The sequence below is a fragment of the Pangasianodon hypophthalmus genome, chromosome 4 (genome assembly GCF_027358585.1).
Source record: "Pangasianodon hypophthalmus isolate fPanHyp1 chromosome 4, fPanHyp1.pri, whole genome shotgun sequence".
In the NCBI taxonomy this organism is placed as follows: Eukaryota; Metazoa; Chordata; class Actinopteri; order Siluriformes; family Pangasiidae; genus Pangasianodon; species Pangasianodon hypophthalmus.
The window spans coordinates 19913769-19934893 of NC_069713.1; the positions used below are offsets into that span (position 1 = coordinate 19913769).

General features: G+C 36.7%; 1 protein-coding gene and 1 non-coding gene across 2 annotated transcripts in view; one reads left to right on the plus strand and one right to left on the minus strand.

Moving 5' to 3' along the window:
• The window catches only part of LOC113540597 (collagen alpha-1(XXV) chain), a 156469-nt gene that overhangs the window by 50198 nt on the left and 85146 nt on the right, over positions 1 to 21125 (plus strand). The gene's annotated exons all lie outside the window — the stretch shown is intronic.
• LOC113540739 (U6 spliceosomal RNA) lies at positions 1953 to 2055 on the minus strand. The gene has a single exon (XR_003404109.3). It is a non-coding gene; the product is annotated as a U6 spliceosomal RNA (small nuclear RNA).

The window sequence follows — 21125 nt, forward strand, 5'->3', positions numbered from 1 at the left end:
TTATTGCTTAAGATACAGGTTTTTGATGTGTTTCCATGTAATTACTGCATGTTGCCTGTAAATGAGATAGAGGACCAATCAGTAAATTGCAGTGTGGTTTATCCTTCGACAGAAGTCTTTCCAAAAAATGAACTTGTGAACACCTAGAACATGATTTTTTCAGAATAGTAGGAGGTTCCAGCCATTTGCAGGCTGTAAGTGATGATAGAGGAAAGAATATATTTGGTTGTTGTCTGTTCAAACAAAATGGTGGCAGAATTTGTCTGTGGCAGGGATTTTTATGATTAAATAGTTGGAGGGATCTTAATTTGTTTGTGGTGTATATCTACCATAACAATCAGGCCATATGGTTCTCACTTGGCTGTTAATTTGAAAGCCATAAACAGAAACAGAGTGTGAATGGTGTTGGACTGCCACTGACATATGCTTCACTTATCCTTAACTTAACTTTAATATAAAGTGTGAGGTTTTAGAAGTTTTTGTTTGGATGCATGGCTGTTGTTCATCTGAGATTTTGAAAAAGGTTGCAAATAAAGAAAATTAGACATTTTATACACGTCAAATAGGCTTTATTGTCATTACTCTAGTCACAGACACTGGTAATGCTAGGAATGAAATATGGTTTGCCCAGAATCACAACACTACACTTAACTTGAAATACTGATGGACAGGAGAATAGTGACACAGAGACAGTGCAAAGTTGATAAATACAATAAGTAGAGAGAGTAAACTATAACACTGGGAAGTGGGAAGTGGTAGCTCAGTGGTTAAGACGTTGGACTCCTGATCGGAAGGTTGAGAGTTCAAATCCCAGCACCACCAGGCTGCCACTGCTGGGCCCTTGAGCAAGGCCCTTAACCCTCAACTGCTCAGTTGTATAAATGAGATAATTGTAAGTCGCTCTGGATGAGGGTCTGCCAAATGCCATAAATGTAAATGTAAATGTAAATAACACTGTACAATAAATCACACACTAAACACAACATACTAAAGTCTGTGCACTATTCTTGAAGATGTAAATAGTCATGTGCAGAAGTATATGAACATACAAAGTGACTTAGTGTAGTGGGTAGTGTAGGTAGAGTCTGAAATAATTACCAGTGACATTTGCCTTTGATATAAAGTCTGCTGTAGCTGTATTATTATTATATTTGTGATATATGCCTGCAGTGAGATCTCAAAGCTGTGGGTTGCTTTGTTGCATTGTTACACACAGTTATTAGCCCACTTTGTGGAATCCACTTCCGTCAAATCACACAATCATAATCATAATCATAAACCCATCATGTAATTATGAACTCTGATGCTCACACATAAGCTGAAGGTGTTTTGTAGAGTCACCCAGAGTCTGTGTGGATTTTCTCTAGATAATTTAAAAAAAAGTTCCAGTAGCTGCTCAGATAAGCTAAATTGGCCCTCTGTGTGATTGAGTGTGTGAATGTGTGATCTACACTCCTCTGGATGGCATCACATTCTGGGTGTATTCCTGCCTTGTGCCCAGTGTTCCCAGGATAGACTTTGGATCCACCATGACTCTGACCTGGATGGAGTGATTACTGAAGATGATTATATAAAGAAATAAATGAATGACTAACTGCTTACTACCAAGTCCAACCTACCATCTAAGCATTTCACTGTTGCACAACTCCCCTCTACAGGTCGTTGTGTTTTTCACCTCCACTTTCATTGGCCGTTATATTTTACTCATAATTCAAACAAATGGATGTGTTCAAAAAGGCTTATGGCTTGAAAGGCTTAAGGCTGGGAAGCATAGGCCAATAGAAATCAAGGACAGGGTTGGGGCCACAACTTTCAGGAAAACTCAGCGTGGAGGAACCGCTTATTACTATTACCATTTCATTATGGCAAAAAGCTTTTTCTGCTCATTAGTCAGCATAAGGTCTCATATCACTCACAAGCAACAAAACTAGTTAGCTGGCTAAAGTTAGCTGAACCATTGCTTTATCTGCAGAAATATGTCTTACATATTTGCGCAGAGGCCATGCTAATCCTCTCTGTATTGTTCTAATTTTAGTTTATGTGCTGCTGTAGCAAGTATGTCTTACCAGGACCATCCATAATTGACTGATTTTGCTCCACCCCACTGAATAAATTCACAAAATTCAGTCTGAATGCTGCTGTGTGGTACTGTAGTAAAGTAAAGCAAATCACTTCCTTCACCAGTAGCTAGGGGCAAGCCGCTAAAGAGCAAGCAAGTTTAGCTCTCCAGAGTGAAGTTCACAGAGTTGTAGCTTAGATCTGTGAAGCAGAGGTTAAGACATGCTGGTTGTACTTTTGAATATCTTTGTTTGTATTTTTAAAATTAAATTCCAATTGTGTTTATGGCCTGTCCAATTAGCGATAGAGTATTGACTCAATTAAAAGCTTAAGTCAATGTGTGTGTGTTTGTGTGTGTGTGTGTGTTTTAGGTATTTCTGATTATAGTGGTCTACAAAAAGTTTCATGCAGTTATGTTTTCGGGGATGGCTGCTATCACACTGTACACTTCTTTCACTGATTTCAGTATGTGGCTTTAAGGCAATTTTAAGCCAATGAAAGGATCTCATTAAATATATTTTTATAAGTCCTGAGTTCATGGTATTAATATGATACTAAGTCCATTGATAGTTGTATATTTGGATAAATTGCTGACAGATGTTTATATAAATTTTATGTGGTAAACAAGCGAAACCGCCATAGTCATTCTGGGTATGGTTACCACATAAAACTCTGTGACATATGGGTTGATATGAGTTGAACAGGATATAGAACAAACTTTTATCAAATACAGTGATGAAAATTCTTTGTGTGGTTGTAGCTTTTCATGGTAATGGCAATGAAGCTGTGGGGCTTCTATATCCAGACATTGGTTATGTGCTTAGAATGAAATTATTGTCCTTCACCTTAATCGATTCCAGTGTATTACATATATCTATGATGCATACACTGAACAACAAAGGTTCTATATAGTACAATGATTTTTAAAATATTCCACTCATGATATTATCAAATGCCTGTTCATCATGCTGTTACCTAGATGAAGATGCAGTCTTAATGACTGAACACCTTAAACGACTGAATCAGGGAGTCTGTTCTGAAAAGTAGGAAAGAAACAAGTGAACAAGCCTCCAACACATGTTCTCCGTTCACTGTTAGCATTGCTTTTGATAACATGTGGGTTAGCAAGTGGGTTAATCAAACTGTTGTTGTTGAGACGCCACTTTAATAGCATAACTAATGTCAGCAGACAGTATTATAGCCAACATTGCAGGCAATTACCTGAAAGTGATTGTGCCTAGAATGTTCTTGACAGTTATGGGCATAGCTGTTTAGCAGCTGCTTGTTATAGATGTAACTCAGCACTTCACAAAAGAAAACATTATATAATAGCTGACAGTAAGTTGCTAACTAAGATAGACTTTTTTTCCTAAACACTCCTAAATTATAGCATATTAAACTCTAACGTGATCATGTCAGCAAATTTGACAAGAACACTAGATCTTCAACTAACATTAGCTACTTTAGCAGGCTTTCTAGTTAACATTACTTCAGCTGAACCAATTTGGTGATAGCATACAATTCCCTAACCCATCAGTCACAAAATAAACCTTCATTTGTTTAATGTGTTAAAATGAGACTAACACTATGGACATGTAGCTTAATTAAACAATTAAGCAGCACCATACCTAAGATATAGATAATATATCACATAGTGTTGAAAACTACCATGAAATTATCTTAGGTATGTTGCTGCTTAATTGTTTAATTAAGCTACATTTTATATATTTTATTACATTTTATTACATATAATATATTTTATAACACTATATCAGAGTGTTATATTTATATGTGTCTTCAGTGCAAAACTGCATATGGGCACTCACTGCATTTTTAGGTAAAAGTAACTTTTATCCTTTATCTAGAAAGGTGAATATAGTGCACCTTTAAAGCTTTACTCTAAAACGTACTTACAGTCCATTTATGTACCTTAAATCTTTCTTAAAGCTATGTTATATCCACATATCCAGGTGAAAGATACATATTAATAGATATCACAACAGTGACAAGGAAAGCTACAATTGAGTAAACGAACTTTGGCAAAATGACTTTACTTTTAAAAATAATTACTTTTTACAGTGTAGATGCAAGAGAGAATGTGATAACTGACGAGGTAACAGCAACTCTGGCATAATTTGAATTGCACAGATAAAATCGTTTTCTGAAATGTGACACTTCTATATTTATTTATTTAACCTAAAATACTCTTGAAGTGTCCTTTTCCTTTTATTGGTCATGTCCTCTCTGGGTATTGCTGTTATACTGATTAAATAAAATTATTTAAATTGTTACACAATGAATGTAAGCTCAGTCAGCATGGTGCCAAATTCTAATATTACAAACAAAATGTAAAAAACACAACATTCTAGCATATATGCAAAATACTCTTTTTTCTGCAAAAAACAACAACAGAGTATTTCTAAACCTATTGTAGATTATGTAAAAAAAAGCTCAGAGAGCAAACTGATTTTATGGCTTCCTTTGCCAGTAATTCCATGAATAACATGAATGTTCCATTACTATGCAGCACTTGTTTTGAGGTTTACTACATTTGGGTTCCTTATCATGCAAAGCCATCTTGGATCTTTTGTTCATTAGGCTTGTTTGCATGTTCTTACACATTGCAGCAAATACCTTAGTGAATCAGGCCCAGATGTGGGAACCGCCCATACCAGAGGTAGACGCCGCTGGCTCTCAGCATGGTGCTGGCTCTGATTTCTCCCAAAATAAATATAGCCAATGTTCAGCATGTCAATTATTTTTCCCTTTGCAGCCAGAACTAACAGCACATGCTGCTAGCATTCAACAATTACACATCTCAAAATTAATGCCGTTATAAATACTGACAAGAAAAATAAAAACGTCTCTGATTTGCTGAGTATGGTTTAATCGACTTATACCACAAGTTGCTTTGAAACCCAAAACTCTTAGGACAGAACTATATTTAAGCAGACAGCTTAGAGACAAAAATCAGGATTGACAATCATGATTGTGTCTCTGCCACAAAGCAGAGCGAAAAATGTAGATCTAATAAATCATAGAAGTGTGGAAACTACATTCTGACATGCAGACTCAGTGAGACAGCACAGATAAGAGCAGTGACTGAGCATGGAGAAAATGGTGGTAAGGTACTGAAATGGCTATACAGTTGTTTGGCTTTAGGATTAACAGATGGTAAAAATTTGAATATTTTATTTGTGGTATGTGCAGTGTTGAATCTGTAACTAAGAGCACATATGCTTTCTTTGTCATCCAGAGAGCCAAGTTAACCAAAGTACTGGAGAGAAATTGACTAATAAGAAGAGCAAATGTTAGTCAAGATGCTTCTAGTGAAAGAATACTTCATGAAGAGTGATTCCTCTACTTTATTCCTCTTCTATGTAGAGGACTTGCATGGAGTTGTGCACAGCTTATGTAATGTCTGGCACTTTTTCTTGTTTTAACCATAAATCAACAACTTTGTCAAAGATCCCACCCACTTTTTGTCAGGAACTTCATGTGCTGATGTGCATCACACTTGCTTGCTGTGAAAATGACAAGATACAAGAGTTAACCATTATGTAAACTGCATACATTTCTCATGTCCACTTTAGGATAAAGTTGAAGGGGAAGAGGGTGTTTTTGGCAGCCTTCACACGCATTGGACTGGGTTACGGAGAACCCAGTTTCTGACTTAGATTTAGTTAACTCTATTTGCATAGAATTCACTAAGCTCTGGGACGGAATCTGTCCAAACTAATTGTATTTCATTTAAAAACAGTAATTTCCCCCTGAGCCTCTGGAAAGACATTTAAGATTTTTCTTAAGGTTACCCTGTTTAATTTTCTTTCCATATCCTCAACAGTCGCACTTTCGAAGAGTAAGACAAACAAACAAACAAACAAACAAAAGAAATACTCACAGTACATAAAATGATGCTTATTTTTTCTCTAAACCTTGTGAGGTTACAACTTGTCAGACAAAAGCTTGAGTCTTTCAGTGTCTGATACTAAATGCCATTTGTTTACTTTTTAAAACACAAAATGGCTTCACAGTACCTCACTGGAAATTTCTAGTTGGATATTGCCATGGCTCAGTGCACCATATTTTATGCATCACAGATTTCATGTATAGAGAGGGACTGGTATGGCAGCCACATTCTTTCTGCTCACTGTATGTCAAACATCGGCAAACTATCTCTCACTCATCTAGCCTCTGCCTCTTCGACAGCTCAGTACTTTTCATACCTTTCATGTAATTCAGAATAGGTCTAAAATCTTTTTCTAAGCAGTAAATAACTACCTGTGCAACTGAAAAAAAAGGAGTTGTACAAGTGGTGATTCAATAGGAACTGTAATGTGTGTGTGTGGGTGTGCAAGTGAACAGACTATGAAAAGACCTGAAATAAACACCATCACTCAACACTTTCACTACTTTATAACAATGTGAGCAAGTCTTCAACTATGTATAGTTTTGGGAAAAAAAACCCAAAAAACTATAAAAGATATCATTTGGCCTAAGCCACTAACTGCTTGGTTGGTGCAGTAATGGATAGCAGAAGGTGACGTACACATGCACTCTCCATTAAAAATTGATCTAATTGGCATTTCCAGAGACCTCTGCATGGACATGACTAGTGTGATCTTTTCTGTTCCATGGATTATATGGCTGCTGGTCAGGGAAGTCATAGCTGAACACCTCTTGGGTGAGTTATCTGAGCTGGCCACATGCTGTTTATGTCAATCAGGTTAACAATGCCTCACTCATTCGGCCATTTTAGGTAAGGCAAGCCAATAGTGATTAAGTGTTAAAGGTCAAGACCCCAGGAATGTGCAGGTGGTCAGAGAAGTAGAAAGAGTGAATCAGAACTTTGACTGAATAAAGTGCAAGGACTATTAATGATTTTACTTTTAAAGGTGAAAACACAGAATAAATATTATAAGTGCTGAAACATTTTGAAAGATAAATAGTATTTTAGTAGTAGGTGTGGATCTAGGACATTAAAGAATGATGAAAAGTAAATGCTCATGGCAGTCCGTGAGCTGGAGAAATGCCAGCCTCTTTTATTCTCTTCAAATGTTTGGCTCAAAAAATGAAGGTTAGTTCCAGTGTTGTGGCAAATCATGTGGGCAGCCATGTGACTAGCAGCCAGCCAGCAATATCCAACTGCCAGGAAATACATAAATTCTACTTATTGTTCCATTTAACCCTTTCAGAGCAGTCTAAGCCCATAGCTCCTACTGAGTACCTTTAGATCTACTATAGCACAGCATTTATATGTAATGAAGCTTCATGAAATGTAGCCATAATCATCATTATAATTATCATCATCATGAATATCACTATTAACATAATCATAACTTGTCACTGCTTATATGAAAGCTTGCAGAGAAAGCTTGCACATCACGATGGCTCTTATTTAATCAAACCAAACGTCTAATCACAAGCTATACAATCATAACCACATCATTTCCCAAAAAAGATTAGGCCCAATTAAATCTGTTTCAACACATTTATAGCATGGAGCCTTGTTTCTTGAAAATTTCTCAAAACAATGGAATGCTGAATATATTGAATTGTAGCCCGCTCTAAGCTGTTTACTGTCTCATGAACATGAAATTAAATTGATTCTGACACGACTCAGTGGGTTCCTTAGCTCAGCCAGCACACAAGACATCACATGTTCGGCATTGTGGAACCCAATATAACTGTCAATTAATATATTTAAGTGGAAATAAAAACAATATTTCGTATCCCACTGAGTTGAGAGTAGGCATGTTTTTTAAAAATGTTTTGACAGTTGACAGTTACCAAGCAGCTGTAACAGAAAAATCAGCATATCCAGTGTATAATGTAATGGAGTGAAAGAATCAGTGATTTTGGAATTACCACTGAAATTTCATACATTCATTACCCTGCTACCAAAGCTTACATTAAGTATGAAATTTCAGAAGTTGCAAAATTGTTTACAGTACTGTTGCATGTTTTAAGCTTAAAAGTAAAGTATATTCCAGAGTCAAGCAAAGTAAATATTGCCTATTTAGTATATAAATATATTTTATCTAAGCAAGAGTTGCATAAAAGAGTTAAAGATTGTTAAAGTTTAATGAACACTTTACATGAGACTCTAAATGGCATAATCATAGCTTCTAATGTTTCGTGTATAGTATAGTTTGTGGGGGGCACAGTGACTTAGTGGTTAGCACTGTTGCCTCGCACTGCCAGGGTTGGAGGCTTGATTCCTGCCTCGGCCCTATGTGCATGGAGTTTGCATGTTCTCCCTGCGCTTCAGGGGTTTCCTCTGGGTACTCCGGTTTCCTCCCCTAGTCTAAAGACGTACATTGTAGGCCGATTTCCAAATTGTCTGTAGTGTGTGAGTGTGATTGCGCCCTGTGATAGGTTGGCACCCCGTCCAGGGTGCCCGCCTTGTGCCCCTGGGATAGGCTCCAGGTTACCCCATGACCCTGTATAGGATAAGCAGTACAGCAAATGGATGGATGGATAGTATACTTTGTGTATAGTATTATGAATGCTAATAAAGGAATGAAAACAAGCTTGTATTAACAAACCAATTAAGAATTTTTAGAAGTAGCACATAAGAAAATCATCTGCTGGCTTTTGAGTATGTCCAGAATTCAATTTTTGGTACAAATGTTCTTTTGAAATAGTTAGACAGATGGAAAGAATTAGAGATAGTGATATATAATAGGTGGCTATAACTTAACCTAAAACTTAAACTAAAATCATCAGTGATATGTAATACCTTGAAGGGTCTATATTCTTGCATTTTGTTTTTTTCCCCCTGAAATCCACATATATTGACCAGAAGTACCAAACTCTTTAGTGAATACTGGACGTCTGGTTTAAGAGACTAGGACAGTGGTAGCTACAATATCTAGCTAGTAAGATGCCAACAATGCATCTTATTCATGCTCCAGATTCGTACTGAATATTCATTAAACATAACAATAGAATACAATTTATTACTTACAGTTCAGAGGGGTTTGCTGTCAAGCGCAGTATTGTTGGAATTGCTCTATCCTTCGTTAAGCGTTAAGTTTTGTTTTTTTTGGCACAGTCGTCACTGTAGTATGTCTCATTCAGAAAGCAGTCTGGGATGAAATGTACCAAACTGTTCAGTGCAGATGGAAATGCTCAGGAACTGTGGAGAAAATAAATATAATCCACTACTTTGTAACACCTGGACAGGTTTGCCTGTTAACAGCCAGGAAAAGTGCAAAGTTTAGCTGTTTTGTCCTGGTCTCTCTTCTCCTTTAAACAACAATCCTTGTCATTTCAGCCAAACTGCTGTAGGCTGAATATGTAAATACGTTCATGGTAGTGTCATCACAGTCATGGAGAATTCGAAACAGACTGTCCTTACAGCTTATTTTCCATATACGGATGACATGGACTGAGGAAGAAAATGTTGCTTTGAAACTTTAGAAATCTTTAAAGAAAAGAGTACATTGAACTATTTTAATTTAAAAGGGCAAGACAAATCCGGTTTGGATACAATGTGGATCCTATAAAGTTGTTTAGACCCCACTGCTGAAGAGCACCCAGAATGTTCTTCAACTCATAGAGCTGGATGGGTGTTATTTGTAGAATGGCTGGAAAAGAAAACAGGAATGTCAGAAAGGAGCAGGAAGGCGCAAAGGGCAAATTAGATTGGTGATGTTTGACTTGGCTGTCTGTGTTGGAAATGGTAATAATAAGCAGCTTACAAGAGTTCGTTTTCTTCCATCAGCATGCCACAGTACCTGTCACCCTCACTACATACCTGCCTCATCAGTAGCCATGGCCTTTTTCTTCCCCCTACATCCCTTCTCACTGTACTCTCTTCTGTCTTTCATCTCAGTTTACCATGCTCAGTTTACTCGGAAAGTGGCCTGTTACTCATTAAACACTGCTTGTGTACCCAAAAGCTTGTATGGAATTAGTGGTAGCGATGGTAATGATTATACTCCACAACATACATCCTCCTTCAGTCTTAAGTCTGCTTTGCTATAGCACATAAAAGGTTGCTTTTACTTTTATCTTGCAATACGCAAACAATCTCTTTCAATCTCTTGCTCTCTCTATATATATATGAAGCTAAATTACCACTGTATGCTCTTCTACCATGTAAACCATATAAGTTTTGAGAAAATAAACCTTGGTTAAATGAATATTTTAAGCTGTTACAGTGAGAGAGTTAATGCAAAGCATGTGTAAGACTTTGAACAAAGACAACAATTGTTTCTTACTGTACCAGCAGTCTAATCATCATTTTTAGAGGAGACAGCTCATTTCCTTTTTAGTTTAATTAGGGTTTTTTGGATCAGATATTGAATTGGTTTTATATTTCTGGGTTATGTAGAATATAGAGTGGCATTCATCATTTGTCAGAGCATATGCTGCTAACTGATACAGTCATATTTTTTTTAACTTATCAGTCATATCTTGACTTTTGCAGACGTCTAGTTGATTAACTTAAAGGCACCAAGTAAGCCTATATATGCAGATGTAAACTCTCTCTCCAACATGGTCTAAGGATTTCTTAGGCAAAATTCTCAGGTTTGTAAAGGTTACATGTTCAGTTAAGGCTTAGGGTCACTCTAGGGACACTGGAGCTGTGACATGGCAATGCTACCCTCTGCACCCCCATGCACATGTTATATAAAAAATCATATTCATGAACTAATTATCAAATATAGAGCATAAGCTTACGCTGTTAATTTGAGTTCCAGTCTGTATCTTATAAGCATGCAAACTTTGTAATTTGTTTACTTACTAGATTTTATTTGGCTGTCATCTCCCCACTCAGCTTAACAATAGTGGGCAATAAAGACTTAAGGAATGACTTTAAGGAAAGTGGTTTTAATTGCTGAGCACTTCACCATGTTTAATTGAGGAATCTATAAACTACCTGACTTTTAGAACAAATTGGTTATGCTTCAGGTCCCTCTGCATTATGATTTGCATTTCATTAGGACACAGCCATCCAGAAGAGTCAGGTGAAAATAGGAGCGTAAAGTTGCTGGTAATGGGCTTTAGACATAAGTGGAAAAGTTTTAAAGCCTCCTGATAAAGAGCAAATGAGAAAGTGGTGGAGTGGTAGAACTGGGCGAGAAGCTGAATTGTGTGTAGAAAGGCCTCTGATGGTTTTTAGTACAGAATCCCTTAGTACAGAGCCAGTGCTGGCTAAAATGTTCATTGACTGAGTGCATGCTTCAGTTTAGGTATTGTTTTTTTGTTTAGGTACTGGGTTTATATGAGTTTATATGGGTTTAAGTACAGCATTTGACACCACTGACCATGACAAGCTTTTTACTAGTTTAGATCTTACTTGAAAAGCAGCTACCAGTTTGTTAAGGTTAATGAAGATTCTTCAGCAATTTACAGTAACCATATTTTTAATCATTATTGCCATGTGAGTTCCCACGATAAACATATTGTTATAGGCTGTGATAACACAACATCGGGAATAATAATACCTTTCATACTTAGAACATGTATGAACATGTGAATAGCCAAAAACACTGCTACTGGTAGGTATTTAACTGAAAAAGATTTTTAAAAAAAAGAGTACTGTTAGGCCATTGTCATCATGATATCCAACAAGTTCATCATACTCTATGTAGCTTTTTTCCCCATATCTATATGGTGCAGCCCTAATATGGTGTCTCACAACGTTCTGTTTTAGACCCTCTATTGTTCTGTCTTTGTATCCATCCCTTTGGACATGCCATTTGCAAACACAATGTTGGCTTTCATTTCGAAAATGATGACACACGATTATAATTTTCAGGTTATTCCAATTCATCTGCATTGCTGTACAAATGGAAGACTGTGTTAAAGACATGAAAATTCTTCTCCTAAATATTCATAAATTTGGTACCAAATTTCTCTGCAATAAAGTTGCTGATTTAACCCTAGAGCTTGATGACTATTTAGCTAAAATGAATGACCTAGATACAAGTTTATCATTTGATTCCTACTGGACTATTTAAATATTTTGCTGGCTGGCTGCCCCATGGTCTATTTAAATATGATTTAGTTAGTTTAGAATTCAGCAGACCTTAACCAGGAAATAAATTCAGAGCATAATTATGCCAGTCTTATTCAAACTCCATCAGCTACCTGTTAAATGCTGCATTGATTATTAAGTCCTGTTTATGAAATGGTTTAGCTCTGGTATATCTATCTAATCTCTTGAATTAGTATAGGTCATCTTGTACACCTATTGTTAATTTTGAGGATCACCTTAACTCAGACAGCGGAAGAATCTTTTATGTTGTTCAATATACTTTTTATTATTTGATGTATTATTTGTTATTTGCATATACTTTTTAGCCCTGTGATGGGTTGGTACCCCGTCCAGGGTGTCCCCCGTCTTGTGCCCCGAGTCACCTGGGATAGGCTCCCTCGCAACCCTGTGTAGGATAAGCAGTATTGAAAATGGATGGATTGATGGATATACTTTTTATTATTTATTTATTATATACTTACACATTCTTATTCTTACTAAATGTAAATTTATAGTGAATGTAGATTGGTTCATTCACACGCCTTACCATAAATACTTCGTATCATTAACACATCTTGTATACGTATGTAAGGCACTTTGAAATTTTGATTTAGATGTTTTTAGATAATCACTGGTCATAAATTCAGATAATAACAACATAATACTTTAACCAGTTTCTTGTGATTCAATTGTAAGTCCTTACTACAAAACACACATGTGAGGAGACCACAGCATCCGCTCGGGGTTTACTGAGCCAGCAGGGTTAACTTCTGCTTACATCCAGCTTTCAACACCTGCAAATGGACTCCCACTGAAGAGCAAAGTCAAAACATCTATGGCTCTGTCTAAAATATCCACATCCCTCATGTGAACATGTAAAGTGTTAGAAACCCAGCAAGACACCTGTCAACTTGTAAAATATATATTAGATTTCCATTGCCACCTAGAAGAAAAGTTCTTAAGTGCAGAGGAAAGTGACAACAAATCACAGGTGATCAGTGTTCATTTTCTCTGCCTGGCTGGCTAATGCAACGCTCCAGTCTAAAGTGAAAGAATGTCGCCACATATCGTCCTAATTGAACACCTTTGGGACATTTTGGAGCGATAGCACTCTGCACCAACATCGTCAAAACACCAACTGAGGGAATGTCTTTTGGAAGAATGGTGTTCATTCCTGTTGTATAGTTCCAGGGACTATAATCCCAGATGGACATTCAAAGATTACAGCAGCAATCCAAAACATAAAGTGTGCAAGCAAGAGTATTCAGAGTAATAAAAATAAACATATTCAGTAAAAAAAGTTATAAAATATTGTACTTGTTATAGAGTGAGGATATCCTTGTACACAGTCTTCTGAGTACATGTGAAAAGTGTTAGTACTGTGTTAGTGAGTGTGTTAGTTAATACTGGAGAATTAACCACAGGGAGTGAATAGTGTAATGTATAGTGCAAAAGGTGCAAACTGGAACAAATTAAAAGTTACAAAAACAAAGAAGAAGAGTGGAAAGAAAAAGATATGTATTAGATATATAGTAGGTACGTAGAAATACCTAAAGTAGGTAGGAAAAACGTCTCTTGAGATGGGAGCTGCTGTAATGTGCTGCCACTAGCATGGCACCATCTTCTCAATTAATTAAATAATTAATTTTAAGACTAAATTATGTATTAAAAAGAATTTGCTGCAAGGTTTCCTTAGCTACATTGTTAGCTGCTATGTTGCAGTGTTCCACTCTGTCTTATATAAAGACAACAAAACTGCAGACAAGCTCCTGTTATCAGTAAAGCTGAGAAATATTCCCTGCATAAATGATAAGAAAATGGAAGACTGTGCCATTTTGGCAAAAGTATATTCTCCTTTGCACTGAGTTAGTGGTGACTAAACATATACTCTGCTTTCCTGAGCTTTGGCAAGCCTAAAACTGCATGATTATGAATTCTGTAAATCTGTAATCAAATGACTTACATTAGGAAATCAAGTGCTCTACTCTAACCAGTGCTTTAATCCTCAGTCTCCAATTTTATCAACTAATGGCTAATGGGGGTTTATAGCTTTTACAGTGGCTCTCATCAATCACGTAACTAAATTAGTCTCAGAAACACTGATAGAAACAGAAGCTTGGAATTAAAGTGTCCATTTATTGATGGATAGACCCACCAATACCCACCAAAGTCAAATGTTAACTTTTGCATTTAAATTTACATTTACAGCATTTAGCAGATACCCTTATCCAGAATAATATAGCATTGCTTTGTAGTTTCTATATATTCATGCCAGTCGAAAGGTTCACTTATACTTCCATCTGAACAAGCTTCTTTAGAAGAAGAAGAAGAAGAAGAAGAAGAAGCATTCAGTGTGTCAGAAAGGTCCTTCAGAAGGGGCAGAGAGTTATAAAAGTCATACAGGCATTCCTCTCTAATCAAGCTCTGAGAACAGTTTATCATAATTTCAATCATATTTTCAAATAAATGGTTTCCTTTAGCCAGTGTGATTCTGTGCAGTTGTCTTCAGGTAAGGCCTCAGCAAAAAACAGCAGCATCTGCATCTCTTGTCATCTCAAGTACCAACATGTGCGCTTTGCTGTTTATTACCCATCACACTTTGCTGTTTACTGCTCATCACCCTGTTTAATGCATTCTCCTGCTGTACTCTCCTACTGGATTCCCCTACTGTTCTGAAAGAATATGAAAGCTCTGGGCTTTCAGAAGTTCATTTCTGTCAGCTCTCAGCAGTACTGACAAAGTATAATGAGCCCTTAACGAGTGCCACTAAGCTAAAATCCTGTTAAAGAGATGATGGTACAGCTACAAAACAGGTTTTTTCAGAGTTGGTTTAGTGCTTGCTTAATTGATTAGTGAAGAGGCGAGTCTTCGATTGAAGACATTCAGTGACTCAGCTGTTTGAAAAGCTAGAAAAGAGAGGAATCTTGACTCGTCTTTCTTGTGTTTTGAGGGATGGTAGGTCAATTCGAGCCATACTTGTGGCTTGAAGGGAGCGTGGTAGAGAGTAATTATGGTAAAAAATTACAGCCATAATGAGCCTCAAGATTTGGAAGATTTAGCTGCACTCTTGCTGTAGTAACAACCCCTCGAGAGATGAGTCTGGTTTAGGCATAAGAGAATTTCTCTTACCCACCCTGTTTTTCCCTGCATCACCAACCTGGCTTCCCCTCACCGTTGTACCATGAGCTCACAATGTTTCCTTTTTCCTCACAGACAACAACTATGCTGCAGCATGCCAGTACTAGACACAACATAGTGTAGCTGGTCCTGTTTTTAGTGATACAACATAGTGGTACCTGTTTCTGTTTTTATGAGTCCCCCAGTTGGCTCACATGAGTGCTAGCCTGTTATGATGTATAGCGTGTTCTTGTGGGTCCCCTGGCACTATGCCAGCGCTATAATAAGGAATAGATGAACATACGTTACATATACTCTGCCACTCCTTTCTTATAGAATTACCAAGAAGTTGCTGTTAAGTCACAGGTGTGGTTTAGTTAACTTAATTTCTGGAAGAGTTTAGCTAATGTGAAAGAGAAACAGTAGCACCTACTTTTTAGCTTAGAGTCAGTAATTATTAGAGGAAAAAGTATATTCATTCATCATTCATCTTCAGTAACTGCTCTATCCTGGTCAGGGACATGGTGGTTTCGGAGCTTAATCTGGGAACACAAAATTAAAAAAAATAAAAGATTTAAATTGATTACTCCTATTGTTTCTCTTTATTTACTCAGTACAGTTAGATACATTACAAATTTCTTTTAATTAACTTCCAGAACAATCACGTGGGTATATTTTTTTCTTTTCCCACACTCCATACCTTCCAACAACCAATTTTGCATTTAACAGCTTAATATGATGATATATGTGTGAGAGGTTTTACTATATTGTAGGAGGGGGCACTGAGGTAAACTTTGGCTTTCATAATGTTTGCTGCGTAATCCAAGGTTATGTGTAAAGCACTGTTAGTGGATTATTGTGGCAGGTTGTAAAAGAACATGGTGAGACAAGCTTCAAAAGGACCTTACCGGCAGCATTCTGGCACAAGCTTCAACAAGAGTGTGCTGTGAGCCAAGGGAGGCAGAGATGAAGGAAGCCCCACTCCTATTCCTTAACTCCTACTCTTCTCCTGATGCTTATGAGAAAAAGCCAGTGTCCTACTCCCCTATGTGTTCCCTACAAACTTTATTGGGACACAGTATGTCCCATTATATCAATCCCTATAGACTAGGCTTGCACCACTACTTGTGTGTTTCAGTCTTTATTCTCTGCTTTATGTCTCCCTTGTTTGCTCTTTAGCTCTTTTAACACTGGTCTTTATGTTGTGTCAGCAACGCTTAGATGTATGGATTTGTTCCCAAGTTATATAAGTTGTATAAAAAGGCAGACCTGAAAGTAGTATAACTCTGGTGGAGAATAATAAAGTAAAAGAAGCGCTGCTGAATAGTGTTGAATATCATTTGAGTTTGACATGCAATATACAACACTTGAAATGCTACTTTATATTCATCAGATATTCTTTTAACGTTAAATAACTCTGTCACTGTCAAATGAGTAGCAGGTATAGGTTTCGAGTTAAGAACAGTTGCTGATTATGTGAAAAATAAAACATGACAGGCTTTTCTGTAAAAAGAAAATAACAGAATGGTGCAATGTTGCACAACATGAAGATACTGTTACCATGCCGAAGTTGCTTATTTTCCTGTAACATCATGTCCCAAAGTGATTTATCATTTTTTGTCTTTTTGGTATTGAAAGAAGTTGGAATACCAATAGACCATTGTTCCATCCACAAAACAGAGGCCACCAAAGACAAAATAAAACACTATAGAGCATTACCTAAACAGCATTTGAATTTAAACAACTGCTAGTATGTGTTCCTTAAAATGAAGTGTTATCCAATTTTTCATTTGATAAAGAACTATACATTGTACTTTTTTAAGTGTTAAATACAAATTAGTTGCTATTATCACTTACACTGGAGCAGCTATGAACTGTCAAGTGGCAGAGACAGTGATAGTTGCAGGATTAATTCTCTTTATTGAACCAAAGGCAAACAAATCCATTACGTTAGGCAGAGTCGAGGACAAGGACAGGCAGAAGCCAGGCGATGTACAAACAACAATACTTGGGCAAGAGACAAAGACATAAACTAGAAACTTAGTCATAACCATAAACACTATAGCATAGAGCCAAAGGCTTGGTCCCAGCAGTGCAGGACACTGAGTGTGTACATACACACACATGCATGTGTGAACTGAGAGTCCTTAAGTAGTGTGGCTGTGATTGTGTAATTGAGTCCAGGTTGTGCAATCAGAATGAGAGAGAATGTGACGTGAGGCAGTTCGTGATGGTTGGGTGTTGTAGTCCTTGGCGGCCATGTTTGTAGGCCACTTTGTGGTCTGGAAGTTGTAGTCAGCAGCCATGTTTGTAGGCCGCTCTGTGTTACCTGATGTGGAAAGTAACGCCATTTCTGGCTTGACGTCACATGAACAGTCATCCCCTCAGCAGCCTATCTTTATTTCTCTCTCTAAAAGTTAATAAGACAAAAAAAAATACAGCTTGTCACATTAACAAGAAAAACTAGAAAGCACAAAGTGGTCTGCCCAAAGACTTTCCGTAGAGGAAAACCTAAGAAACAGCTTTACCTCGAACTGATACAAAGCACAGACACCAGAGACTTCTTCCATAAATGTTAAATAACTGTGCCCATGGTTCACCATATCAATGATGATACCTTTTTATTTGTTTAATAACATGTTTTTATTGGTGAATTATTAGACTTAGATTATGTGTAAAGTGCTTTAAACTTGCAGACAGCACTATTGTCAGAGCTGCTATTATTTAAAATTAATCAACACCTTCTGATCAATTCAATTTAAGAATTCCATAGTGTTGTGGTTTAAAGTTGCTTATACATTGTCACAATTCACTCATTACTTTTGAATGCAGTAGCACTTCATTCTAAAGCAGATGAACGTGATTTAGGTTCGTTGGTACTGCCATTGATCTTGAGGGTGAACGGTTAAAATGGAGATGGTTGGTTTGAATGACGTACACTGTGGTTTATTTCTGCCATTTTAATGAAGAGGTATTTGCCCTTATAAACACCATGCACTTTGGATGTGAATTCCAAAAGCTGTTTTGGATTGACATTGTTTTATGAAATTTCTAAAGGGCAGCGTCCTACTTGTGCCTGCTTCTAAACGTTCTTCCACTGATTATATTTAAAAAGAGACTTGGAAGAAATTTTGAAGAGGTTATTAAACCTCCACTGTAGACCATGGCAGTGATCGAGAAAACATAGTTGGATTAATTGAATATTATATTTGTTTTTAGAAACCACCATGTCAACATCTATGTAACCCAGAGCGCCCTTCTTTGTAAAACATTACACTGCATTCTGGATCTATTTAGAGGTGACTAACTTTATAAGCGTCAGAATGCTAAATGGCTTTATTAAGATAAATTACAGCATTGTTGACCACTTCTATTGTTTGCTTTTTAATAGGAAACATTTCAGTAATATGATTTGCCCTTTGGTCAGAGTATAAAATTCATGACTCTGTAAAAAGCCAATTCTACCTACCAAATCTTCAGCTTTTTTTTTTTTTTTTTCATTTTTAACTGTGGGTGAAGTTTTATAAAGTGGTATTTCAGAAGATTTTATGCCAGCTTAGTGCAAAGTGGATTGTGGTTGTGGCACATATATCATGAAATAAATTAGGAAAAAAAATAAATAATAAGTAGATGCCAGGACAAACTTGGGCACTTGCACTTCTAAGTACATAACAAGTGCTGTGAGAACAAGAGGGTGGTTTTGATTTGCAGAACCATAAGCTGTTTGGGAGTAACAGAAAACCCACAGCTCCAAAAGGTCTGGAGTTGTTGACAAGGAACCAAATAACTTGGCCAAATAACTTTGTCCTCATAAGTGGACTCCAACAGACTTCCAACATTCTTCCTTAAATGCATGGCTGCATGCTGCATAGGCTTTTATCTGCAAACCACAAATACAACTGACCAACTAGTTATGGTGTACGTATTCTAGTAAGTAATAAACATGTGCTGTGGGAACAAAGTCATTATGAAGCTACTTGAGGATTTAATAAACTGCAGCAGTAACAATAAGTAGCACTTGCACAGAAACACTACAACTCTCCTTTTGTTTTTCCCCTATTAAGAGCTGTCTTTGAACCTCCCTTAAGAGTTAATACTTTCTTCAAACTGTGCTTCATGTGAAACAAAGTAATCCACAACTTTCCTGTGAGTAAAAACTTTGCTTACAAAGTGCAATTTTTTTGTGAGGCCCATGCATAGCTGCACAAATGACACAATTTATGGTTTATGTGTATATTTGATACTTTAGCAATAATAAATTCCTAAAAGGAGCAACCTTTTTAGTGAAAATTTCATAACCTGGAACCAAGTGATTATAATTAGTGAAACGTTTCTCACTTTGTTTTGACCTCTTATCTGGCTTGAATGACTTACCAGTAAAAACACATGAGGCAACTCTGCTCCATCTGACAAAATCTACTGATATTGTTTCTCTTCATTTCACAGTGTGGTTACAAAAACGATCATGTTTCATTTTCTCCTTGCAAGATTTAAATCTGAAAATTCAAAAAGTTCCCTTTGGAGCACAGATTTATTGTTTATTATTCTACATCAACTGCCAGGAAATACATAACTTACCTACAGAGTTTTAGCCTTTGACTTAATTATGCAAATAGTTATTGATTTTTCTGCTGTGGTTTGTAGGAGTAGTTAAGTGGGGCACACACACACACACACTTTTCTTGAATTTAGTGTTTCATATTAAAATTGATGTCCATTAATACTTGTCCATATTACAGTATTTTGGCATGATGTTATCAAGAGATTTTCAGTAGTAATGTATTAGACCACAAGTTTAGCATTTAAACTTCACTGTTACGGATGTTTTTTTACGGATGTTATGGGTGTTCTCTCACTCGTATGAGCCGCTTGTACTCTGCTGCTTGTAAATATAGTGAGTGTGGTATTTCACTATACTGTCACTATTGAAGTGATATATGAAGTGACATAAGTGACAAATAAGTGACAAATATTTACAAAACTGGGCTATAAGAAACAGGACAGGACTTTTGAAGTCAGGAAACTGCATTTGTGGGTCGATGGAGGTGGGAGGCTTCTTAGCTGTAGTCACTGACTGCTTTTATCATAGGAGAAACAACACCACAGCTCTGTTTATGACACTGTTCATTTATAAAATACACAATTGAACACTGCAATTCCATCTTTGGACAAAATCTATTCACGCATACCAGCTATACACCTGTACCAACATGATAGATCAGGGTTCTTCAAATCTGGCCCACGAGGTCCACTGTCCTGCAGAGTTTAGCTCCAACCTTAATGAAACACACCTGAACAAGCTAACCAAGGTGTTCAGGATTACTAGAAAATTATAAGCAAGTAAGTTTGGAAGTTGGAGCTAAACTCTGCAGATTTTGAAGAACCCTGTGATAGATCATGCTTCACTGTTGGCAGTATCACATGTAGTAACATTTTAGATCTCACTGACAAGTTTTGTATGTCAATCATAAACATAATTACTGTAAAATACTGTTCATATTTATTACTTGTTATGTTTATATTACAGCTTTTCATTTCTCAAAATGCATGAATAAAGTAGGCTTTTCCCCAGATTTCTACTAACCCAACTCTGTAACTCTGTGGAATCTCAAACTCAAAATTTATAGAGCAGAATGCTACTTATTTCAGTGAAAATTTCAGGTTTGTATCTGGTCTCCCACCAGAGATATTAGGGGAATTTAAAAAAATTGCACTTTCTCACATCCATAACAAAAATAAGAGAAGTCTCAACCATGAAATGTTCTGCATGCACACTATGGTTACCTAGGAACCCCCTAAAAAAATAAGACTGAGACTCGAACCCTTCCCATTATAAATTGACCCTAAAAGTGGAACTATGAGCAGTCTTGAGCATTACATTTGGACATATGTTCTTAGTCTAACAAGAATGTGCAAAATGTTTATATATGTCTATGTATATGTGTTACCTTGTAACGTG